The 27251-nt window shown below is 42.0% G+C and overlaps 1 protein-coding gene and 1 pseudogene across 2 annotated transcripts in view; both read right to left on the reverse strand.

Annotated features, from left to right (window-relative positions):
- The window catches only part of NR1I2 (nuclear receptor subfamily 1 group I member 2), a 35358-nt gene extending 17842 nt beyond the window's left edge, over positions 1-17516 (reverse strand). The window contains exon 1 of one of the 2 annotated variants that reach the window (XM_033211113.1): positions 16963-17516. The gene's annotated coding sequence lies outside the window, so the exon portion shown is untranslated. The remainder of the gene's footprint in view (positions 1-16962) is intronic. The other variant, XM_033211114.1, reaches the window with a different exon arrangement.
- LOC117078255 lies at positions 6498-19174 on the reverse strand (annotated as a pseudogene).
- Between the last annotated feature and the right edge of the window lie 8077 nt (positions 19175-27251).

Raw genomic sequence — 27251 nt, forward strand, 5'->3', positions numbered from 1 at the left:
TGGAAAACTGGATATTCACATGCAAAATGAATTAAAGCTCTTATCTCGTGCCATACAGAAAATTTTACTCAAAATGGATTACAAAATCATAGATCTAAATGTAAGAGCTATAACTATAAAACTCTGAGAAGAAAACATAGGAATAAGTCCTTATGGTTAGGGAAAGATTTCTTAGGTATGACACCAAAAGCATGAAGGCTTCAGGTATTTTATACACACACACACACACACACACACGTATATATATATATATATATATATATTTTTTTTTTTTTTTTTTTTTTTTTTGAGACAAAGTTTCGTCACCTAGGCTGGAGTGCAGTGGTGCAATCTTAGCTCACCACAACCTCTGCCTCCCAGGTTCAGGCAATTCTCCTGCCTCAGCTTCCCGAGTAGCTGGGATTACAGGCACCTGCCACCACACCCGGCTAATTTTTGTATTTTCAGTAGAGACAGTGTTTCACCATGTTGGCCAGGCTGGTCTCAAACTCCTGACCTCAGGTGATCCACGAGCCTCAGCCTCCCAAAGTGCTGGGATTAGAGGCGTGAACCACAATACCCAGCCTAGTTTTCTTTATAAAGGATATTACTGGTGGCTGATAGGAGAGATTGTCATATTACATTAGGAAGACTTATTCTATTCCTGGCTTTTAAAAGTCTTTTTTGTTGTTTGTTTGTGTTTGTTTGTTTTTCAATCAGAAAAAATATGGCACAAAAAAGTTGATAAATTGAACTTCATTGAAATTGAAAATGTTTGTGCTTTCTATACTATTAAGAAAGCAGAAAGATAAGTCACAGATGGAAATTATTTTTAAAATCACATATCCCATAAGGGACTTGTATTCAGAATATATGAAGAACTCTTACAACTCAATAATAGAAATACAAATAACCCAATTTTAAAATGAGCAAAAGATTAAAATAGATATTTCACCAAAGAAGCTATGAAATGACCAATAAACATGTGAAAATATACTCAAGAATATTGGTTATTAGAGAAAGGCAAATTGAAACCACAAAGAAATATATCTTACAATACACAACAATGGCTACAAATCAAAAAGACAGAAGAATCAGTAATAATGTGGAGAAACTGAGCCCTTATGCACTGCTAGCTGGAGTGTAAAATGGTGCACCCATTTAAGAAAACAATTGCTCAGTTACTTGAACATAAATTCATCATAAGTCAGCAATTCCACTTCTACATATCCACCCAAGAGAAATGAAAAGCTATGCCCACACACAAAAATTGTACACAACTGTTCATAGCAGCATTATTCATAATAGCCCCAAACCCGACCCACATAGCCATCAACTGGTTCGTGGATCAATAAAATGTGGAATACACCTGGAATGCTAATATACAATGAAATTCTATTCAGTAGTTTAAAAGAATGGAGGATACATGCTACAGCACAGATGAACCTTGAAAACATTATTCTAAGTGAAAGAAGTATACTCAAAGACTACATATTGTATAGCTCCGCTTATATTAAATGTCCAGGAAAGGAAAATCCATAGAGAAAGTAGATTTGTGGTTGCCTGTGGCTGACAGTGGAATAGAGAGTGGCTGCAAATGGACATTAGGTTTCTTTTTGGAGCATAGAAATGTCCTGGAATTAGATTTTGATGATAGCTGCACAAGTGTAAATATACTAAAAGTTATTCAATTGTTCACTTAAATGATTAGACTTTATGATACATAAGCTATCTCTCAATAATGCTATTTTTAAAAATTATCAACTGGACATTTCTGGATATTCCAGAAATTAACTGTACGATATCTGAAATTGACAACTCATTGGATGTTTTACAACAGACTGAATCAGCAAAAGACAGTGATAGTGAATTCAAAATTAGGTCAACAGAAAAGATATAAACCGAAGCACAGAAACAAACAAAATAAAGAGCATTAAGAAAAAAACAGTGTAATCCCAGCACTTTGGGAGGCCGAGACGGGCGGATCACGAGGTCAGGAGATCGAGACCATCCTGGCTAACATGGTGAAACCCCGTTCTCTACTAAAAAATACAAAAAACTAGCCGGGCGAGGTGGCGGGCGCCTGTAGTCCCAGCTACTCGGGAGGCTGAGGCAGGAGAATGGCGTAAACCCGGGAGGCGGAGTTTGCAGTGAGCTGAGATCCGGCCACTGCACTCCAGCCCGGGAGACAGAGCGAGACTCCGTCTCAAAAAAAAAAAAAAAAAAGAAAAAAACAGGGTGTAAGAGACACATGAATCTCAGTGAAATAGCCTACCGTATGTTACAGACACAAGACTGGGACAGAAGCCATCTGGGAAAACACATTCGCCAAGAAGTTTTTGAAAGTAATGAAAGGAGGATTAAAAACACACATACCTACCCACACACCTACCCACACATCATAAAATTGCTGGAAATCGATGACAAGAAAACTAATCGTACAAATACCCAGAAAAAAAAAATTAACCACAAAGAAATAAAAATAAGATTAATGGTTGACTTTTCCGTTGAAATTGTAAAACAGAAAAGACAATGGGTTGATATCTTTATTGCTGTCCAAGAATTTGACCAACAGTTTAATTATCCTTCCATTGTAAAGGCGAAATAAAGACATGTTCAGACAAAGACTGAAGAATTTTTTTGCCAGCAGATACTTGCGTTACAAGTAATACCAAAGAAAGTTATCCTGGCAAAAGCCAGTGGGGAGCATGGAACTTCAGGAGGGAATGTGGAGAACTAAAAAGGGTAAAAATATGGGTGCATATAAAACAATATTGAAGGTTTAAAACTACAATAATAATAATGTCCTGTATATGCTATATTTTAGAGATACGTATGTATGTATCTGTGTGTGTAGATATGTATATATAGAGAATTGAAATAGTGATGAATTTGGGGTTGGAATTATTTTCTTTTTCTCCTCTATAATTGTCTGTATTTCCTCAGTTTTCCCTGTTCTCTTCAGAGTAAGAGTCTGATGGCTGAATGCCTGGAGGCTGACATCCCAGAGCACCACTTCAACAGCTTGAAGAAGGAAGTATGGTGGGCGCAGAGGAAGGGCCGGAACACCTCCTGCCTGGCCCGCTGAGCTCTCCCATAAACAGGCTGTTCCTGCTGCTTCCTCATGAGGCCATTTCCTTTCTGGGAAATGCTGATTTTCTGTATAAGATCCCCTGTGTTTGTTTGGGGGTAGTGGAGAATAAGAATGAGAAGGGGAAACACACACACACACACGCATACACACACACGTCTTTGTGCAGTTACTTCATTTGCTAAGAGGCCCCAAATCCCCTATTCAAGGGATAAGGGAGGTCTTCCATGAACGACACACACATAAACATGGGAATGACTGATTGTGATCAAACAGGACCCAGCTAGCCGACAGCCTCCTGGAGGTCAGAGGACTTTGATTTTTGCTCCCGGCAGGGAGATATAGTGGCCATCGTCTTGTTGTCATAGTCAGGAGGCCAGGTCCTAGCCCTTGCCACTGATGTTGAACTAACTCGCTTTACTCACTAACTGCTCTATGCTTAGTGTCCCTACAATAAAATGGAAGCTGATAAGAGAGGCTGACATGGCCTTGGGCATGAAGAGGAAGAGGAAGAGGAGAGCGCACTGCTGCAGGGGCTGTTGCCATAGACAGATCTGGCAGGGCAAGAAGTGAGGGGAGAGAAGGTGGGGAGGAAACAGAAAAGTAGATGCCACTCTGAGGCTGGCCCAAGGGAAGCCCCCAGAAGAGCCTGCCCTCCAGAGAAGACAAGTGTGAACGTGGAGGGAGAGAAACTAAGAAAAGCAGTGCAACTGGAGATAGCAATGGAGGGGAATTTGAAATAAAATGAGTGTGAAGTTTCTGCTACAGAAGGAGCAAGACTCCCAGGAGTCTGTAGAGAGGAGAGGAATAGAGTTGGAAGGGAATGGAAAAGGGGAGAGCAGTACAAGGCTTGAGAGAGCTCAGGGCTGGACAACGGAGCAAGGAAGGGATGCAAAGGAGCCTTGAGGATTAGAACTAGACAGAACGTGCTGGGTGGGCCTTGATCAACGGAGGACAGTGAGTTCCAAGGAGGCTCAACACAGGGACTCTTGCAAGTCCCCTGTCTTGGGGCTGGGAAAGAAATCAGGGAGAAATTTCAGGTTGTGTCAGGCTGAATGAGACCCTGCTTCAGTTCCAGGGACCTGGGGTTTTCTGATCAACAGGGGATTAAGCCGTGAAGTGTGGCACACTCGGTGTGAGTATTTAAATCATGTGAGATGATTCAGTGGTACAGGGTAGATCACAACTACAAACTAGAAAAAAATCACAAAGTTGAACATGTTCCTCTCCCTGCAGAAGAGACACGAGGAAGGGAAGGACTAAAGGGAGGTGCTGGGAGGAGACTTTGTGCCTTGGGGGAAAGTGAGAGGCAGGGAGGTGATCCACTAGTGACCTTTGGAGTCAAATATTTAGAGACTAGGCATGAGAACACGGGTGAGTGCTGCAGATACATCTGGGCCAACAGGCCAGGAATTGGAATTGGGTACAGACATGGGAAGTGGTCATCTTTAGTGCTAGAAAGAATGAAATGATCAGTAGAAGGTGCAAGACACTGCCTATCAGGTTGGGAAGTTTAGTGACGATGTAGGGCAAAGGAGAAAACCCCACTATATATTGCCAGCAAAATACTAGAAAGGGGATGATTTAAGGGAGAGAAGCCTTGTCAGGGTGTGGTGGGATATAGTTTGATAAACATGGAGAGAGGGAAAACTAAGGCAGTGAGAATGGGGGAATTGTAGTTTAGAAAGAGTTAAGAAGCAAAGTGAAAGAAATTCAAGCAAAAGAACAGAATCCGGCCTTGACTATTTCCAGGCACAGGGAGGTGGCAGCATTAGGAGATGAGGAAGGCAGATTAACGGGGAGCCCAGAGAAACTGCAGGTGATGGGCATGTTTCTTAAGAGAGTAGGAGAAAACAAGAGGGCTGCCAGCCACGCAGAGGCTAGGGAAGAGTCACAGGTAAAGGCAGACACACAGCAGTGCTGTGTGGTCGTAAACAAGGGAGGCGGGGCTGACTGGCTGAGCAGAGCAGGAGACTGGAAGGAGCTCAGAGTACACTGCCTCAGAGCCCTTTTATCTCCCTCTCCTGCCCCACCCTCTTCCTGTCCCCCTGCAGGCACACAAAGCTTGTCTGTCACTGAGGCATCCCTTATGGTCTGCCTACGTTGCACTTTGCCCTGCTAAAGGACTCTCCCGGGTCACAGACCGGGGAGAGTCGCTGTCTGGGACGCAGCTAGTCTCCACTTCTGCACTTGCCCAGCTCCCTTACTGCCCTGTGCACTGACCAACTCCAGCCAAGAGCCAACTCCCCAGCTAGTGGTGTTTGGAAGAGAAATTTCATCTATGTCAGGCCTCTGAGTCCAAGCTAAGCCATCATATCCCCTGTTTACATCCAGGTGGCCTGAAGCAACTGAAGATCCACAAAAGAAGTGAAAATAGCCTTCACTGTGGAAACTATTGTGATTTGTGTCTGCTCCACCCTAACTGATCAATGTACTTTGTAATCTCCCCCACCCTTAAGAAGGTTCTTTGTAACTCTCCCCACCCTTAACAATGTACTTTGTGAGATCCACCCCCTGCCCGTAAAACATTTCTCCTAACTCCACAGCCTTTCCCAAAACCTGTAAGAACTAATGACAATCCCACCACCCTTTGCTGACTCTTTTTTCGGACTCAGCCTGCCCGCACCCAGGTGAAATAAACAGCCTTGTTGCTCACACAAAGCCTGTTGGTGGACTCTGTTTACACGGACGCCTGAGTGGCAAGGATTGAGGCTGTTCATTTTCTTTGTGGTAACTCTGGAGGAGAAAAAGTGGACTTTGGCTAGGAGAGAATGGTGGGCAGCAAGGTTCTGGAGTTACAGTGAGATCTGATTGTGTTAGTCCATTTTGTATTGCTACAAAGGAATCTGAGGCTGGGTAATTTATGAAGAAAAGAGGTTCGTTTGGCTCATGCTTCTGAAGGCTGTATAAGCATGACCAGCATCTGCTTCTGGTGAGGTCTCAGGAAGCTTCCAAGCATGGTGGAAGGTGAAGCGGGAGCCAGCATGTCACATGGCAAGAGGGAGCAAGAGAGAGAGGAGGAGGTGCCAGGCTCTTTAAACAACCAGCTCTTGTATGAACTAAGAGTGAGAATCACTCATTACCGAGGGTACCAAACCAGTCATGAGGGATCCACCCCCATGACCAAACACCTCCCACTAAGCCTACCTCCAACACTGGAGGTCACATTTCTTTTTGTTTGGTTTTTGTTTTTGAGACGTAGTCTTGCTCTGTCACCCCACTCTGGAGTGCAGTGGCATGATCTCAGCTCACTATATCCACTGCCTCCTGGGTTCAAGCGATTCTCCTGCCTCAGCTTCCCGAGTAGCTGGGATTACGGGATTACAGGCATGCGCCACCACGTCCGGCTAAATTTTGTATTTTTTTTTTTTAGAGATTTGAAGTGATTTTATCTTTATTTCCTTCACTTTAAGCCAATCATGAAATTTCACAGTGATTTCTGGGGTGGGGGCAGAAGGAAGACAGTGTTAAGAATCATCGGGGCTGTGGCCCAGCTGGCCGCGGAGGTGCAGGCAGGGTGGGGCAGCTGGAGGGGCACGGACTGCCCTGCCGGCAGACTGCTGATGTTCCAAGAGCGAGAGAGCTGGTACATGATGTCCTCCGCAGCTTCCAGCTCGCACAGCTCCATCAGGCCGTCCCCTGCAGTAGCTAGTGAGTGCTGGCCCTCTCTGCTTCCTGCTGAGCCACCTGTTTGGCTTCCACTGCTTCTGTGAACTCCTTCCTGAAGGTCAGATTGTCAAGGACACATCGTCCAGGATGAGCCCAGAGGTGGCTGCTCACTCTGTAAGGTTGTCGCTCACCTGCCTGGAGACCAGCTCTCTCTGGGTGATTAGTTCTCTAGCATCAAAGCGAGCCACCACTGACTTGAGGCTCTCGGCAGTGATGGATGGCAGCACATGCTCATCATAGACTTCTCCGATGCTGGTGAAGATGCGAGGAAGCTGGCTAATGAAAGGCCCAAAGAGGACGCAGAGTGTGATGTTGACATTCTGTAAATCTTTGCTACCATTGATGACTGGCACATTACGTGGTTGAGAATGGTGGTCAAAGATAATCGGTTTCTGTACCCATGGTATGAGAAAGTGAGTTCTTTCCCCTACCACAATGTTCTGTACTCCACAGAATTGGTCAAAGATGACAGCTCTGTGCCCAGCATCCATGTGATATAAGGCAGAGTTCACCATGCCTCCTGCAACAGCTAAGGCCAGCCCAAACTTGCTGATGGACTCAAACACTTGGCAGCTATGTTTTCTTCTGCTGAACCTTCTCACACTTGCTTCCACTCTGACCTCCACATCTAATTTTTATACTTTTAGTAGAGACGGGGTTTCACCATGTTGGCCAGGCTGGTCTCAAACTCCTGACCTCAGGTGATCTGCCTGCCTTGGCCTCCCAAAGTGCTGAGATGGCAGTTGTGAGCCACTGCGCCCGGCCTGGAGATCATAGTTCAACATGAGATTTGGAAGGGACAAACCATCCAAACCATATCACTGACTTTGACAAAAGACCCATTAAATAGTTGTTTTTTAGGGCAGCGATGATCAAGGAATGCTTTTGATAGAAAATGGTATTACTTCCTTCCTCTATCAGAAGAAGACAGGTGTGTCACATGAGCTGTCAACATTGGTGAAGCAATTACACAAGGGGACACATACGAGTGTTCACAGCCTCCCACCTCTCCTTGTGCAGGAGACTCTCACAGATGTTAATCCAGCCTGACCTTGCAGTAGGAGGCCACTGTGGAGGCCAAGCCCACCCCAAACCTGTTCTTAGAGGAGTTCCTGGTACCCAAACAAAGGGTCCATAGACCTTCTGGGGCCTGTGAAGAATGGTATAATAGCTCTGTCCCAGGGACAAGTAATTCCCTGACCCATTTAGATCCTCTTCTCGTGAGTCTAGATGTCAGACATACAGACAGAGCTAAGTTATAAGGTCTGCTGGCTGGACTGCTGTCTAGGGGGCTGCCATATTCAAAGGCACCAAAACATTATTGGAACGAAACAGAAATCAGGTGAATTTTAAACTGCCTCTCTTCCTACCAAAGCAGTCATCACCCTGAGGTGGAGACTTAAAACACTCCTTGACAGTACAGACTAGTATCTGCACGGTGCTCAGGGACACTCACATGCCTGTCACTCAGGGCCACTCCAGCCAACCCAACCCTGAGGACAGCACATTGAAGTTGGCAGACAGAGCCAGAAATGGAATAATATGTGGTGTAGGGCTGTTTGCAAGAAAGAAATGTACTGTTTTATTATGTAAACACTTAAACATGCCTTCCAAGAAGCTGTGTGGTTTGGAAAATTACACAGAATAAATTACTTATTTTGACCATAAAGAACATAGTACACATTTAAAAGAACATCACTTGCCAACAAGCACATGAAAAAATAACATCACTAATCATAAGGCAAATGCAAATGGAAACCATAATGAAACATCACTTTATACTCCTTAGGATGGCTGCTATCACATAAACAGAAAATAGCAAGTGTTGGCAAGGCTGTAGACAAATTGGAACCTTGGACTCAGGTGGTAGGAATGTAAAAATGGTGTAGCCATTATAGATAACAATATGGCAATTTCTCAGAAAACTGAAATAGAATTATCATATAATTCAGCAACCATTTCTGGGTGTATATCCAAAAAGAACTGAAATCGGGGTCTTGAAGAGTTATTTGTACACTGATGTTCACAGCAGCACTATTCACAATAGACAAAACGTAGAAGCAACCCAAATTTCATCAACTGATGAATGGATAAACAAAACATGGGACATACTACAATGGAATACAGTCAGCCTTAAAAAAAAAAGAAAATTCTAACGCATGCTACAATACGGATGAACCTTGAGGACATTATGCTAATTGAAATAAGCCAGTCACGGAAAGACAAATACGAGGTATAGTAGTCAAACTCATGGAAGCAGAAAGTAGAATGGTGGTTGCCAGGGTCTGTGGGGCGAGGGGAATGCGAGTTGTTTAATGGGTGGAGTTTCCATTTTAAAAGATGAAAAACCTCTGGAGATTGGCTGCACAACGATGAAAATATACTTAACATTATTGAGATACATACTTAGAAATGTTTAAGATGGTAAAATTTGTTATATGAATTTTACCAGAATTAATTAATTTTTCAATCCTGCTCCTTCTGTATATTTTACCACAAATTAAAAAAAGAACATCACCAAATAAATGTCAACAAATATTTAAAGAATATTTAAATTGAATTTAAATTGAAGGGAAGCCAAAATAGCAGATTGCTCTGGGTACCTTGGTCCTGCCCTGTACATGGCGGCCATAGTGCACTCAGAGAGAAGGCAGGACAGGGAAGCTGCAAAGCAGGAAGGGCTCTGAGGAAGCAGAAGCTGTGAGGTGGAGAAGCAGCAGAAAGAAAGGAAGCAAAGGAAAGTAACATCAGTAGTTGATATGGTTTGGCTGTGTCCCCATCCAAATCTCATCTTGAATTGTAGCTTGCATAATGCTACATATGTGGGAGGGACCTGGTGGGAGGTAATTGAATCATGGGGATGGTTTCCCCACACTGTTCTCGTGGTAGTGAACAAGTCTCATGAGAGCTGATGGTTTTTTAAGGAGAAACCCCTTTCACTTGGTTCTCATTCTCTCTCTTGCCTGCCACCACGTAAGACATGCCTTTTGCCTTCCACCATGATTGTGAGGCCTCCCCAGCCACATGGAACTGTGAGTCCATTGAACCACTTTTTCTTTGTAATTTACCTAGTTTCAGGTATGTCTTTATCAGTAATGTGAACATGGACTAATGCAGTAGTTAAAAGCACTACAATAAGGAATAAAAAGATAACCATGTCATTTAAACTGCATTTGATCCCAACCTGAGTTCTGAACCACATTTTAATCTCTAGGAGGTCAGGGTCCTGGCCGTTGAGATTTTTGCCTTCCTTCTCTCCCATGCCTGCTTCAGAAGTGGCCCTATTTAAGGTCACCTGGAGCCTGTGCTTACAATCTAAGAGAGTGATCCTCCAGCTTTCATGTACGTACAGATCACCCAGGAGCTCATGAAAATGCAAATTCCCATTCAGTAGGTCTGTGGTGGGCCTGAGCTTCAGCATCTCACAAGCTCCCAGGTGAGCTGATGCTGTGGGTCTGCAGTCCACACTTGCAATAGTAGCAGGACCTAAGAAATCCAACTAACCAGGCAGAAAATTGGCAGTACGCAAACAGACTGGCATGGAGAAGATGATCTTGTCAATAAAAACACCTTTACGGTGCTAGGAAATAAAAGAAATAAACAAACAGATATGTGAAATGACTCACATTATAAATTGTTGTTTAAAGCCAATATACAGGCTAGGCACAGTGGCTCACACCTGTAATCCCAGCACTTAGGGAAGCTGAAACAGGAGGGTCATTTGAGGCCAGGAGTTTGAGACAAGCCTGGGCAACATGCCATCTCTACAAAAAAATAAAAAATTAGCCAAGTGTGGTGACATGTGCCTGTAGTCATGGGAGGCTACTTGGGAGGCTGAGGCAAGAAGAACACTTGAGCCCAGGAGGTCAAGGCTGCAGTGAGCCATGATTGTCCACTGCACTCCAGCCTGGGCAAGAGAATGAGACCTTGTCTCAATCAATCGACAATAAATAAACAAATTTTTATATGTAATGGCCAGGGATGGTGGCTCACACCTGTAATCCCAATGCTTTGGGGGCTGAGGCAGGAGGATCACTTGAGGCCAGGAATTTCAGATGAACCTGGGCAACAAAGTGAGACTCTGTCTGTACCAAAAATAAATTTTAAAAGTGTCTGGGCATGGTGGCACATACCTGTAGTCCCAGCTATTTGGGAGGCTGAGGCAGGAGGATTGCTTGAGCCCAGGAGTTCGAGGCTGCAGTGAGCCATGATCATACCACTGCTCTCCAGCCTAGGTGACACGGCAAGACCCTGTCTCTTAAAATAATAATAATACTTTTTTTAAAAAGTCAATATACATTTGAGGGTGAGATAGTTCCTTCCCTGGAGAAAGATGTGGGGAGGACATATAGATACATTTAGTCTTCAAATGAGTCAAAGTAAAATCTTTGGAACCAGGTTACTGAAATTATGGGAAGAGAAGAGTGGGCAATTTGAAGTTGAAGCAACAGAGTCTAAGTAAAAGGGGGTAAATGGTTAAAAAAACAAAAACCATAATCTTTGGGATAGAAACTCTTGGAGATAGCAGGATTATATATATATTTAATTATGTGTGTGTGTATACATATATACACACATGTATGTACACATACACGCATAATATATATATAATCATCCCACTATCTCCAAGATACACATACACACGCACCACACACACGCCCCCACACTCACATATTAATAGCAGAATTGGCCAGAGGATAAAGAGAAAAAAGCAGGTAAGGGGAATGTAATACAAGAATACTGAATTTCTAAGATGCAGGCAAGTGATGCCTATAAAACCATTGATGTTGTTCAGTGAAGGGAGATGTTTGGTGAGTTTAACTCACATTTGCACAAGTTTTGCTGTTTACAAAATGATTTCAAAATTACAACTTCATGTCGAGGTGCCTGTAAAGAAGGCAAGTTGAACAAGTGAGTCGGGGGCAGAGCCGTTCTTATTACCCCTTTTGCAAATGAAGAAACAGGGGCTCTGGGGTGTGTTCCAGTTCATGAAGTCAATTAATGACAGAACTTTTTTTTTTTTTTCTTTTGAGGCAATCTCACTCTATCCCCTAGGTTGGAGTGCTGTGGCATGATCTCTGCTCACTGCAACCTCCACCTTCCGGGTTCAAATGATTCTCATGCCTCAGCCTCCAGAGTAGCTGAAATTACAGGTTGTGCGCTACCATGCCTGGATGATTTTTGTATTTTTAGTAGAGATGGGGTTTCAACATGTTGGCCAGGTTGGTCTCAAACTCCTGACCTCAAGTGATCCACCCACCTCGGCCTCCCAAGTTGCTGGGATTACAGGTGTGAGCCACCGTGCCTGGCCAGAATATCTTTTCTTTTCCTTTATTCTGATTCTTCCTGTCATGTAAATAGATACATGATGCAAGTTGCTTTTTCACAGAATTCATGGGGACAAAATGAGGCTATATGTTTTAAATTATTTATGAAACAAATCAAGTATTGTAAACAAAAGTCTCCTCATTGGCCCTGGCATGCGCAGGCCTCCACAGGAAACTCAGCCGAAGTCACAGTTTGTGAATTCAAGAAAGTGAAGTCAGCTGCTATTTTCAGGGGGCCATAAATGAAAATTGACCTTTATGCTTCCTGGGACTTGGTCATCAGATCCAAGAAGTCAGAAGGTTCCCAGACACACATCAGGGTTGAGAGCTGGTTATCAGCCCAGGTCATAAGTACACACAGTACCCTCCTCCGACATTCAACAGGACACAGCGGCCTCCGAGTTAACTGCCTATGTCTTATCAATGCATGTGTAGTGCCAGTATTGCCTGTGGTTTTATAGTTTGACCCTTTGGAACTTACACAGATCCAGGAAAATTAGGATTTAGGATTTGCGTATGTCTCTTTATGTCAGTTTCCAGTTGGGTATTCAGTTTGTCATATCGATGTTTCATAGAGGTTCAGGAGGTGTTGCAGGGAACTTTTCCCAGCCCCCTTCAAGTTGTGCCACCTAAAAGGCCCCTGTATGCAAGAGGGGTCCCGTCCTGCCCAGGTTGTGCCCAGGAAACCAATATCTGAAGTGTGAGGACAAGAGTCTGATGACTCAGCGAACAGAACATGGCAACCACACTAAGAATTTGAATTGATGTTGTCCACATTCCCTGAATTTATTGTTCTTTTTAATGGAAAAATCATGAGTCTGCATTCCAAGGGTCCTAGTGGCCATTAGGTCACCTCTGCTTCCATCACCCTTGGGATGAGTTATATAATTAGTTATGGAAATATGATAAGGAAATTGATAAATGCTGAAAAGCATTTAATAAAACTCAATATTCATTCATGATTAAAATTCTTGGTTAACCAAGAGGAATGGAAGAGAGCTTCACTAAACTGATATAGAATAGTTACTAAACACTTTTACTATGTATCTTATTGGAGAAGCACTAGAATCAATCTCATTAAAATAAAAAATAAAGATTTTATTGCTGGCACTATGATGGAGAAGGTGGTTAGAGAAAATTCTCCTGGTATACAGCACCTAAAAATACTGGATAAATTTGTAAGAATGTCATCTTTCATGCAGGATTGAGCTGGTAGGAAAGTAAAAGGAGTCTCAAGAGGCCAAAATTTATAAGATTATGCTAAGCCAGAGGCATGAGAAAGGGGAGGCATGAGAAAGGGGAGTCATGATTATCCTGGGGTTTTCTGGACTCCTGTAGGCCTGGAGCCTGGATTTTAATGGCAGAATAGGAGACAAAGCCTGGGGACCACCCAGATCCTAGACTAGAAACTCAAGATCCCCTAAGGGTGCATTGTCAGTAGGAACCACAGAGGGAGACAGGTCTATCCCAGGCCTTCTCAGCCTTGGCTCCGGGTAGAGCAAAAAGAAAAGACTCCTTTGAGATTCTTTTTTTTTTTTTTTTTTTTTTTTTTGAGACGGAGTCTAGCTCTGTCGCCCAGGCTGGAGTGCAGTGGCGCGATCTCGGCTCACTGCAAGCTCCACCTCCCGGGTTCCCGCCATTCTCCTGCCTCAGCCTCCCGAGTAGCTGGGACTACAGGCGCCCGCCATCTCGCCCGGCTAGTTCTTTGTATTTTTTAGTAGAAACGGGGTTTCACCGTGTAGACCAGGATGGTCTCGATCTCCTGACCTCATGATCCACCCGTCTCGGCCTCCCAAAGTGCTGGGATTACAGGCTTGAGCCACCGCGCCCGGCCGAGATTCTTAACAACAGGCCTGTGATCAAGTAAGTTTGGGTCAGAATTCACACTATTTGTGTGGCCAGTAGACCCCAAGCTTATGGTGGTCCCAGTTAGTTCTGTCCCCAGGTTCCTGGCAAAAGCAAAAATAAATCCTCTAGAGGAAAACAGTTTCGATCTCAATGAATCCCAAAGACAAGGTTCCAAGAAAAATAAGTTCATAGTACAAAATAAAAATGGAAATCAGGAACATGACAAGAATGCCTAGGATATATAAGTGTTTGTAAACAGTATCCCCTAGAATTGTGCAGTATACTTCCCACACAACTGTATGTATCAGCTTTGACACTACCTTCTTTCATGGCTACTACTCAGCCAAGAAAAAACAATAAGACACAAAAAATAAAGGTTTGTAAAGATTAGAAAGGAAGAAGCAAAACTCTTACTATATAAAGATGATATGTTTGTCTATCTAGAAATTCCAAAGGAATCAACTGATAAGCTTTTGTAACTATAAAGATAATTCCATAAGGTAACCAGGCAAAATGTCAAAACACAAAATAGATTTTCTATTTATTGGGGGAAAATATCAAGTAGAAAATGTAAACATTATAGTGGAAATTGGCTCAGGAATAGGAAATAAATACAAAAGGACAGAAAAATGGACATGTGTAAGTAGGAATTTAGTACATGATAGAGGTGGCATTTCAGACAAATAGGAAAAAGATGGACTTTTCAATAAATAGTATTGAAATAATATATTGCAATAAGTGCCAGATGAATAAAGACTAACTTTTTAAATAAAAGTATCACAGGAAGGTGCACCAAAGTAGCTTCATAATCTTGGAAGCTGCGAAATCTTTTAAAAATCAGCCTCAGAGAGTAAAATCCATAAAGAGGGAAATTGACAGGTTTAACTACATCAAAATAACAACAAAAATAATAGTAAAATTTCTGTTGGCTAAAAAGTATGATTTAAACAAAGTTAAAACACAAGTGACAGGCTTAGGGAGAATATTACATGCATATCAAATAATTTGCATTGAGAATAAATAACAAACTCCTACAAAGAAGTAAAAAAATCCAACATAAAATAAGCTAAGGATATGAATAGGTAATTTAAGAAGAGAGATACAATGGCCAAGAGAGGTCCTATAAAAAGAATGCTCAACTTCATTAACAATCAGGGAAATTAAAATATTGAAATAATGGGTTGTCATTTGCACTCATTCAAATGGAAAAAATAATAAAATACTGAATAAACAGCAAGCATTGCTTGGTGTGGAGGAACGGTAACTATCCTTCTCTGCTGGAGGGAGTACAATGGGTTCAGGCACTGTGAAGGGCTGTTTGGCATTCAAAAATTGAACTGCATATATCCCGTGATGTGGCAATTCAACTTCTCAGTAGTTCCTCTAGTGAAATATTTGCACATGTCCACAAGCAGACAAACACAGTGGTGTTCATTGGTAAGACTGAAAAATTGGAAAAAGTTTAAGTATCTATCAAAAAGAAAATGGCTAAATAAAAGAAGTGTACGCTGTGAAATATGACATAGCTGTTAAAATTAATGACGTAGAGATCTATGCTATTGAGTGGAAAAACAGAATTAGAACAACATGACAACAGATATGTTTAATAGTACATCTATGCATAGATGAACACACACACAGACACAATGGTCTGGCAGTAAATATATCACACTAAGTACTTTTGAGGAAACTGGAGATTAGGATTGACAGAAAGGCCAAAGGTGAATTTAGGTTTATCTATACTGCTTTCTCATTTTCAAGGAGCATGAAACCATATATTACTTTATAATTTAAAAAGTTATTACCTAAAAAACATAGTCTAGTCAGTTTTGTGGTTGTCTTGGATTTATTCCATAATAATTTTGTAACAAGTTGACAGCTTTTAGATCAGAAGTTGGCAAACTTTTTCTGTTAAAGGCCAGATAGTTAATATTATAGGCTTTGTGGGCCATACTGTCTCATTTGCAACTGGTCAATTTTGCTGTTGTAGGGCAAAAACAGCTGTACACAATACAAAACGAATGGGCATGGCTGTGTTCCAATAAAGCTTCATTTATAAAAACAGCTGGTGGGCCAGAGTTAGCCTGTGAGCCATAGTTTGTCAACCCCAGGTTTAGACTTTTATGACATAACTAAAATATTTTTAAAGCATATTTGTGTACCAAAAAATACTTTTTCCCATTAACCAACTGATTAAATAAGCCTCTGAGGCCTCCCTTAGCATCCTTTCAACTCTGGCCAGATCATCGGAGGCCATGTAGCAGAGGAACAGTGCCTGCTATAGCTGATTCATTGAGTCAAGACTCAGTGGCCTCAGAGGTGTCTGTTGACCTGTCCCAGATATGGAGTGGCCTTAAAGCAGTGCCTCCGGCCACAGCCTCAGCCAAGCCGGGCTGTAATGTGGAGAGAAGAAGGGCTTGGTGGCACTGAGCACTTGCAGGCAAGACTCGGTTCTGTGGGACAAGGTGCCCTCTCAATAGTAGAGGTAGAAAACTCACTGGTCTGAAGCCAACTCAGCCGCAGGACTGTGCAGGGCTGTGGCAAGTGCAATGAGGGACCCCTCCTTGAGGTGATGAGTCCTGGTGACTGTCATGCTGCTGTCCTTGGCCTCAGGGGGCTGCCAGCACTAACCCAGCAGGCCAAAAGGAATCAGGGCTGAGTTGCTCCCAGTTCCCATAGCCTCCAGCTCCCACAGTCCTGGGGGGTGGAATTTCCTGGGTCCAGGGACTCCAGCCCTGTAACAGGGAGGTGGCTGTATGTGTGACTTGTGGTAACTCATGCAGAGTTGTGGCGTCCCCATGGTGATTTTTCTAGGAGGCTAGTGCAGGACCAGAGAAAATCAGTAATGAGGCGCAACATTAAGTGACTGTTTTCATGCTTTTTTTTTTCCAACCTAGAAACGAGGAGACAGCAGCAAGGCCAACATGATTCAGCACCCACTATGATGCTGACCTCAAACAGATGGTATACTTGTGTTCACACACATCTTTTGGATGAAGCTGAAGGGCAGTCAGCCCCTAGCAAAAGAGAAAGAAAGAAAAACCATACCTGCTTGGCGGTAAGTTCTTCGCTCTGACTTCTCCCCTGGGGTCCACTTTGAACAATCAGGTGCAAAGGATCGATCAAGCAGTAGCTTTACCAAGGAGCCGCTGCCTTGTTCAGGATAGGAGTACTAGCTTATTCTCTTGCTTTTCTCACTGTGAACACTTGGCTTGCAGGCAGAGGCCAAGATTCCCACTGAAGTAAAGGCAGTGCTTCCTCTTCCTGTCCTAGTCATAGGTTATGATTTCCCCGGATATGAGACAATCTTGTCTCTCACCTACATTTCAGTCCAAGTCAGACATAGGCTCTAAGCGGCCCCATTGCCACTCCCAAGTCCCAAGTCCAGCGCTTGAACTTTCAAATGAAGAGATTACCGTATTTACTCTCATTATGTTCCCCCTACTTTTTTCTTTCAGGTGTCTTCACTGTAAAAACACAGAAGAAGGGGAAGAGAGTGGCAAATATCTGCTTTGTCTACGTAATTCTGAGCGTATTTCATCAGTCTGAGGGTCTCTGTCCTTTACCTCTAGGGGCAACGTTAATTTGAACCTAGATCTCCTAATACTTCCTCCTTTGTTGAAACCACCTCCCTGGATAGTGTTACTTGATGTGAAAGTGAGCAAAGTATTGATTTATGACAGTGCCAATCACCAGCGTGGTTATGTAAGAGGGAAGCAGTCACACAGGGAGAGGGAAAGGGTGTGAGATGAGGCGGCTGAGCACAGTTCTTGAGAGTGTGACCCCACCACTCTGATCTCAGAACAGAAGGCTGACCAGGAGTGGGGAGGATGGACCAGCTGAGGGCTCTTTGCTCTCCTGAGTCCTGCCAGCAGGGAGCGGTCCTCACTTTCAGTCTCAACCTTCTTATTCCCCAGCAGCAGCTGCTCCCAAGTGAACAGAATCAGCAAAAGCCGAACGTGGTGGATATCAAGATACTTTCCTTCTACTCGCTTTGTTTACAAAGATGCTTTATGGCAGGTGTGGGGAGTGGAAGTAACTGCTCCTACCTAACAGGAAAACTAAGTACAAGCCTCTGGCAACAGTAAAGCGGGGGCATGGGCCCCAACAAGAGGGGGAGAGGGAGACCACAACTGAGCAGACAGGTGGAAAAGAGAATCGGGGATTGCCAAAAAATGACCACAGTTGTTTTCATGTGAACATTTGGACTTCCTTACATTTATTTATTGACTTAAGTTATTATTTTGAAGGACATGCTTGAATCCAGCCCTGGTGAGAAAAGCCAAAATATCTAAATATGATTTGTTTTGTTCTGTTTTTAATCAGTTTCTTCTCTACCTAATTTGCACTTCCCAAGGGATGAGAAAGACTCGAGGCAGGGATTTTTTTAGGGGCTAACATTTCTCTCTCTCTTTTTATTTTATTTTATTTTATTTATTTTTTTTTGAGACGGAGTCTCACTCTGTCGCCGGGGCTGGAGTGCAGTGGCCGGATCTCAGCTCACTGCAAGCTCCGCCTCCCGGGTTCACGCCATTCTCCTGCCTCAGCCTCCCGAGTAGCTGGGACTACAGGCGCCCGCCACCTCGCCCGGCTAGTTTTTTGTATTTTTTAGTAGAGACGGGGTTTCACAGTGTTCGCCAGGATGGTCTCGATCTCCTGACCTCGTGATCCGCCCGTCTCGGCCTCCCAAAGTGCTGGGATTACAGGCTTGAGCCACCGCGCCCGGCCGGGGCTAACATTTCTCAACTGGAGGCTTGCCTTGCTGTTTTCAGCCAAGTGCAGAATGTAAGGTGCTTACACAGCGCACTCCTGGGGACTTACTGTCAGCAGTGGGGACGGGGACCACAGTCATAGGGCTCTGTCCTTTTTTCAGTCATATTTCTGATTATACACAGGGGATTCTGCTAGGGCGAGGAAGCATTGGATTACAAATCCCACCGGACAGCAAGTTGACTTGGGCTTAGGCAGGGAGGACCTAGAGTAAGTGCAATATTGAATGTCATGAGGATACTGGAAAGAAAAAGAGTAAGTGAAATACTGGATTTCAGTCCCAGGGGAAGTAGCCTGAATAGTGTGCTCTGGGGTAGGAGGACAGCATGGGGCTATATCTGGGGCCTGCAGGTCCCTTGAGAAACATAGATCAGAAGGCCATGGCTACAGCCAAAGTGGGTGGGAAAGCTGGAAAGCGTTAAGAACTCACCCCAGAAAACTTATTTCCAAGATCAAAAGTAGGCCTTTCTGCACTGACAGGTATTTCCATGTCCAGGGAAAAAAGGCACGACTCCAGCTCAGGTAGGGCACCTTGCAGAAGTCCTTAGGTTATGGGTAACATACATAGCTTTCACCACCTCTCAAATCCCTCCTGGCTCACAAGAGCCTGGCCTTCTCTCTCTTATAAAATATGGTGAATCGTTTACGCAGAAACAGGAAACTAAGAACAGATTATGAAACCACTGTGGTAAAGGAACTATTCTCAGTTTTCTGCAGGGATCTTTGGGTCTCTTTTCCTCTAGGTCTGTGGTGTGAAGTCCCAGCTAGAAGACAGGAGAAGGCTGTAGGAGTGTCAGGCCTCTCTAGTCTAGCACTGCACTGTTAATATTAGGCATGGCTCTATAGTGAAATGAGTTAAGAAAACAGCCAGAAAATACACTCTTGTTCTTAAGGACAGCTTACTAATGCCCTCAGGTGAGGGCCTGAGTCACTCTCAAGCCCAGCTGGGATGTCAGAGAAATTTGAGGCCTTGACCTCTGTTCTACACTTTGTCTATTGCAGCAGCCAGAAATGCAGAGCTCCTAAGCTACTCATCAGAGAAAAGAAGATCTGATCAGCCTGAAGAGTTTCTTTTTCTTTTTCTTTTTTTCTTTTTTTGAGACAGGGTCTTGCTCTGTCACCCAGGCTGGAGTGCACTGTCATGGTCACAGCTCACTGCAGCCTCAACCTCCTGGGCTCAAGCAATCCTCCCACCTCAGCCTCCCAGATACCTGAGACTACAGGTGCATGCCACCATACTTGGCTAATTTTTTTGTTTTGTTTTGTTTTGTTTTGTTTTGTAGAGACGAGGTCTCATTATGTTGCCCAGGCTGGTCTCGAACTCTGGGGCTCAAGCAATCTGTCTGCCTTGGTCTCCCAAATTGCTGAAATTACAGGCATAAGTCATTGTGCCTGGCCAGTTTCCTCAGTGTGAATTCATTTAATGTTTTACCCCATCTCCAGAGAATATTTATATTTAAAAAGAGGAAGAGAGGACAAAAGAGTGATGCACTGATGATATAAATTCAGGTAGAATCTGAGGAAAATAGGTGTTTATTAGCCAGTCACATGGTCTTTCTCAAAAATCTCTTAACCTTCCTTTGGGGTCTGCTCAGGGGCACTTAGGGCAAAAGCGTGGAGGTGACACTCTGATCCCCATGAGGCAGTCTTGGAGGAACCTTCTCCCTTTTCATCCTTAAGTGGAGGTAGTAGAAGTTACCCAAGAAGGCTAGGAATAGGAATCTTCTCTTTGAAAGCAGTTTCATTTTATCACAAGTAGAAGCAGTGACGCAAATTTTAACTTCCCAGAAATGGCAGCAACTGGGGGGACAACTAAATTTGAGCGCCAGCTGTTCCAGATCCTATAATTACTCTGAGGCTCCATACATTACACTTGTTGTGGTCAGAATTCCAATGTCTCTCTTAGAATTTTGGAACACTTTGTTTTCACCTCATCTATAAATTACACTGCAGAATGTGCTATCTGTGACTTCTTGCCTTAGTTAGTTATAAGCCTCCTGAGAGCAGAGGGTCCTTATTTCAGTTGGTACCAACTGCATTTGGTGGCTGCTCAGTTCGGTGTAGTAATTATTTTAAGTATGGTTTTTACTAATACGCTTTAATAGAGTTCTGCCTTTATTGAAAAGAAGAAAAAGGACCACCTTGAGAGGATCTTCCCCGCAGCTAGCTCATGCTACTACTAAATGAAACTCATACTTACTTTTGATTTATTATTAAATAAATTAGCTCTTAAATGTGTGAAACCTCTTAAGTTTTAATTTTTAGGCTTTAAAATTGTAATGATGGCAAGTGTCATGATGAAGATAAATTATCCTTTGATAGCAAAGAGATAATTGGGTATTTAGTATATATGGAATTATCTAAAAATTATTTAGAATTATACATATATTTTCATAAATAACTATAATGTATGAGAGGGATAAAGGGATTGAGGGGAAAAGGTGCAAATCTGGAATCTGGTAACACCACAATACCTCTTCCCAGCAATATTAATATGACAGTTACTTTCTCTCAATGGCTGTTGCTGTCGAGTTTCTTTGCTCCACAATATTATATTAGAAACTCTTGAATGAAATGTAAATCAAGGGGTCATACAGGAAGCAGCCAAGAGTCAAATCATCTCTCAGAAAAATTGTGCCTATTCTATGAATAGACATCCAAACACTGATCACATTTACAGCTACTGTTTAGTCAATCAATTAGACCTGTTTTGTCTCTGTAAATGAAAACATAACACTAATTCCCAGAGTAGGTATTCAATACATTAATTCCAGTATTTAAGTGTCTTAAAATTGCTAGTCACATTTTATGTATTTATTTTATTTTTATAAGGTACAATTTATCAGTCTTTACTTTTTTTTTTTTTTTTTTGGAGACAGGATTTTGCACTGTTGCCCAGGCTGGAGTGCAGTGGAGGCAATCATGGCTCACTGCAGCCTCAACCTTCCAAGCTGAAACGATTCTCCTGCCTCAGCCTTCTGAGTAGCTGGGCCTACAGGCATATGCCCAGCTATGTTTTTCTGGTAGAGACGGGTTTCCCTGTGTTGCCCAGGCTGGTCTTGAAAGCCTGAATTCAAGCGATCTTCCCACCTTGGCCTTTCAAAGTGCTGGGATTACAGGCATGAGCCACCACACCCAGCCAACATTTTTTATTATGGTAAAAAATATGTATAACATAAAATTAACCATTTAAATCATTTGAAGTGTACAATTCAGTAGCATTAATTATAATGTTTTGCAACCATCACCACTATTCATATCCAGAACCTCTTCATCATCCCAAATAGAAACTCCATCCATTAAGCAACTCCCCATTGTTACCTTCCTTGAGCCCCTGGTAACCTCTAATCTACTTTCCGTCTCCATGAATTTGCATATTCTAGATATTTTATGTAATTGGTATCACACAATATTTGTCCTTTTGTGTCTGGCTTATTTCAGTCGGCATAATGTTCATTCATGTTGTAACGTGGGTCAGAACATCATTCCTATTTATGGCTGAATAATAATCTATTGTATGCATATAGCATATTTAACTTATCCATGTATCTTTTGGCTGTTGTGAATTATGCTGCCATGAACATTGGTGTATAAATATCTGTTTGAGCTTCTGCTTTAATTCTTTCGGATATGTACCTAGGAGTGTAACTGCTGGTGTTTAAGTCCACTCAAAATCCGTATGTTGAAATCCTAATCCTCAAGGTGATGGTTTTGGAGGTGGGGCATTTGGGAGGTGATTAGGTCATGAAGGTAGAGCCCTCATGGTTGACGCCCCTTCTTCCACCTGAAGTTAGAGTGAGAAGACTGTCATCTATGATCCAGGAAGGTGGCTTCACCAGTCACTGAATCTGCTGGCACCTTGACTTGGACTTCTAAGTCTCTAAAACTATGATAAATAATTTTTTGTTGTTTATTATCCAATTTATGGTATTTTGTTGTAGTAACCTGCATGGACTAAGACATTGGGTCATGTGGTAATTCTACAATTAACTTTTTGAGGAACTACCAAGCTTTACCACAGCAGTGGCATCGTTTTGTACTCCCACCAGCAATGTAAAAGGGTCTCAATTTCTTCATGTCCTCTCCAACATCCTCTCCTTGTTATTTTCCATTAAAAAATTATATCCATTCTAGGTGTGAAGTGGCATCAGGCCTCCTGTTTTCAAGCCTCCATGGTTTCTGATGTGATATCAACTGTTAATCTTATTAAGGCTCCCTTGTACAGGATGAGTTGCCTCTCTCTTGGGGTTTTCAAGATTCTCTTTGTCTTCCAACAATTTGCCCATACTGTATCTTGGTGTATCTCTTCGTGTTTATTTTGCTTGGGCTTTGTTGAGCTTCCTGGGTGTGTAGACTCATGTCTTTTATAACATTTGGGACATTTTTGGCCATTCACATATAATTTCTGTCTCTCTCTGTCTCTCTCTCCCTTGTCCTTCTGAGACTCTCATAATGCATATGTTGGTCCACTTGATGGTGTTCCACAGGTGTCTTAGTCTTTGTCCACTTTTCTTCACTCGTTTTCATTCTGCTCCTCAGAATGGATCATTTCAATTGTCCTATCTTCAGGTTTGTTAAATCATTCTTCTGCCTGCTCAAACCTGCTGTTGAACTCCTCTAGTGAAATTTCTCATTTCAGTTATCATACTTCTCACCTTCTTAATTTCCATTTGATTCCTTTTTATAATTTCTATCTCTGTATTGATATTCTCATTTTGTTCATATATCATTTTTCTGGTTTCCTTTCTTCATTTCCATGATCTCCTTTAGTCTTTTGAATGTATTTAAGACAGTTGTTTTTAAAGTCTTAGCCTAATAATTTCAATGTTTGAGCTTTCTCATGGACAGTTTTGTCAGTTTATTTTTTTTCCTTTGAATGCATTATCCTTTCCTGTTTCTTTGTATGCCTTATGATTTTTTAAAATTGAACATTCAAATATTACAGTGTTTTAACTCTGGAAGTCAGATCCTTCCAGTTCCTTAAGGTTTGCTTGTCTTGATTGCTGAAGGCTTAGCTTGTGTTCAGCCAGTGTTTTTGATAGAACTATCCTTGACTGCCAGGAGCTAAGTAAAACAAAACAAATAAAACCCCCTCCTCTTCTAGTCTCTGTGGATTGGCTCTATCTTAGGGCACTATTAACACTTTGGCAGGGCATTTAAAATTCCCCATGAAGCCGGGCATGGTGGCTCACACCTGTAATCCCAGCATTTTGGGAGGCTGAGGGAGGCGGATCACCTGAGGTCAGGAGTTTGAGACCAGCCTGGTCAACATGGCAAAATCCTGTCTCTACTAAAATACAAAAATTAGCCAGGTATGGTGGCAGGCACTTGTAATCCCAGCTACTCAGGAGGCTGAGGCAGGAGAATCGCTTGAACCCAAGAGGCAGAGGTTGTAGTGAGCTGTACTCCAGCCTGGATGACAGAGCGAGACTCTGTCTCAAAAAAAAAAAAAAAAAAATTCACATGAGCCTTCACTTTCTACTTGTACTGAGCCCAGAGATCAGACAGAGGTTAGGGTCTTCTCAGGTATTTTCTGAACATGTGTCCTGTCCTGGCATGCATGTTGCTTTCTAAACTCCCTAATACACACTGGCAGTTTTGAATTGCCCTAATTTCCCAAAGAAACTCTCTTCCTGGCTTTTGCTCCCAGACCTTAAGCATTCTATTGCATGTCTCAACCTTAATCTTCCGCCCCCAGGTGGCTGCAGGATTTTTATTCACCTTACAATGTTTCTGAACAATGACTGTCACTTTTCCCTCTTCATGGGTTCTCAGTTAGGCAAAACAAGATGCACAGCTCAGATCAGTTCTTCAGTTAGCTCCCAAATAGGTTAGAACAGACAAACAAACCCCAGCAATTTGCAAATGAAGCCTGCTCTGCTCCCTCCAGAACCAGGGTTCAGGGTCCCATACTGGGAACACGGGATGCTGTCTTCAAGACTGCTGCTGAGACAAAGAGGAGATGTGGCAAGGACAAGAAAAAATGCCACAAAGTTTTCCTATTATTTTCACCCCCATTTTAAAAACTGGTCAATGTCCTATCATTTTTAAGTTGCTTTTTCTTGGTTCAGCACTTTCTTAATTGCCGTAAACTTTTGACTCTTTTCCAGAGTTCTAGCAAAGTTGACTCTGGCAGTTGCTTCTTGTTTTTCAGTATTTCTGTAGAGGGATGGGAGTTTGGAGCTGCCTATTCTACAGTTTTGCTGATGTCAGCAATGCTAGTGGACGACTTGTTTCTTCTTTATGTTTCAGTTCCCTTCTTTGTACAAGGAGATGATACAGGTATACAGCTTGTGTTGAGGCTTTCCTTTTGAGAACAGTGATCAATACAGGAACAACTTATTCCAAAAGTTCAAGACCTTTTTGTGTTAGGCTTTGTATCCACATTGGTCATAACGATGAATGACCTTTCCCCAGAATGGGCTGCAGGCATCTGTAAGTCATTTTTAAATGACTAGTGTCTTTGGAGTCCTGTAGACAAGTCATAAAGACATTCTGTGGTTTTTTGTTTTTTGGTTTTTTTTTCTAGACACTCGTTAAGTTTTTAACTTAATTCTGAAACCCATCTCAAATTAATTTTTGTGTTTGCTGTGTTGTAGATGTCAAGATCTATTTTTCCTTCTTTCATTTATTCTGTTGTTCCAGCACTATTTGTTGTAAAGGCTCTCTTTCCCCTATTATTAAGCTCTGGGACTTTAGTTAAAAAAAATCAGTTAACCATACATGTATGAGATGATGTCTAGATTCCCTATTCTGCAATATATGTCTATTTATCTGTTCTTATGCCAATATCACACTGTCTTGATCACTAAGGCTTTATAGCAAGTCTTGAAGTAGGTAGCATGAGCCTTTCAACTTGGTCCTTTATCAAGATGGTTTTGGTTCGCTCTTTCTTCTTTCTTTCCCTCCCTCCCTCCCTCCCTCCCTCTCTCTCTCTCTCTCTCTCTTTCTCTCTCTCTCTTTCTTTCTTTCTTTCTTTCTTTCTTTCTTTCTTTCTTTCTCTTTCTTTCTGTTCTCACTCTGTTACTTAGTCTGGAGTGCAGTCGTGTGATCATGACTCACTGTAGCCTCAAACTCCTGGGCTCAAGGCATCCTCCTGCCTCAGCCTCCTGAGTAGCTAGGTGTGCATTACTGGGCCCAGATAATTTTTAAATATTTTTGTAGAGATGGGGTGTCATTTTGTTGCCCAGACTGGTTTCAAACTGCTGACCTCAAGTGATCCTCCTGCCTCAGCCCCCACAATATCCCTACAAAGTGCTAGGATTACAGGTGTGAGCCACTGTGCCCAGCCATTTTGGCTATTCCTGTATTCTTTGCTTCACCATATACATACTAGAATCAACTTTGAAAAGTTATTAAAATGCCTGTTAGTATATTGATTGTGATTGCATTGAATCAGCAGATCGATTTGGGGAGAAATGACTACAAAACAACATTGAATGTTCCAATATGTGAACATGGCTAACTCTCTATTTAGGTCATTTATTTTTCTCAGCAATGTTTTGTAGTTTTTGGTGCAGAGGCCTTCCATGTCTTTTGTTAAGTTTATTCTTAAGTGTTTTACGTTTTTTGGATATTAAGTCAATTAAAAAAAAAACCTCTATTTTAATTGTTTGTGGCTAGTATATAGAAAAAAAATATATATTTATATTGATGAGATATAACTGTGACTTTATTAAATAGTTTTATTAGTTATTCCTTGGTATTAGTGAGGATATTCAATGTAAATAATTATGTTTTCTGCAAAGAAAGACAGTTTTCTTCTTTTCTGATCTTTACACTTTTTTCTTTCCTTATTGCACCAGTTAGAACGACTAATACAATATTAAATAGCAGTGTGGTGGAGGTAGATATCCTTGTGGGGGACATTGAATATTTCACCATTAGCTATGATGCTAGCTGTCTTCTTTATAGATGCTTTTGTCAGGTTGAGGAAGTTCCTTTTTATCCTAGTTTTTTGAGAATTTCTAAATATGAATGAGTGTAGAATTTTGTGAATTTTTCAGTTGAGATTTTTTTTTATCTTTTTTCTATTAATATGACAAATTACATTGATATTTCTAATGCTGTACTAACCTTGCATCTTTGGAATAAACATGCTTTGTCCTGAATAATACTCTCTCTCTCTCTTTTTTTTTGGAATTCTGGATTTGTTTTGGTCCTATTTCATCAATGGCTTTTGCATTCATAATCGTTGAAAGTGGCTATGCTCACCACCATACCACCAACGCTGCAATTATAATCATGATATAGACCTGTAACGTTATTTTCTTACCTCTATCAGATGATATGATTATACTGGACTCTTAAAATGTGATGCAAAGTGTTTCCTCTATGTTTTCGGAAAGAGTTTGTATAAGATTGACATGATCTCTTCCTTAAATGTTTGATGGAATTCGCCACTGAAACCATCTGGGCCTGGATGTTTCTTTAGGGGAATGTTTTTGATAATGAATTCAATTTACTTGATAGACACAAGGATATATAGATTTTCTATTTATCATTGTATATCTTTTGGTAAATTCTGCTTCAAGGACTTTTTCCATTTCATCTAAGCTATCATATTT

The sequence above is a fragment of the Trachypithecus francoisi genome, unplaced genomic scaffold, assembly GCF_009764315.1.
Source record: "Trachypithecus francoisi isolate TF-2019V2 unplaced genomic scaffold, Tfra_2.0 Lachesis_group0, whole genome shotgun sequence".
In the NCBI taxonomy this organism is placed as follows: Eukaryota; Metazoa; Chordata; class Mammalia; order Primates; family Cercopithecidae; genus Trachypithecus; species Trachypithecus francoisi.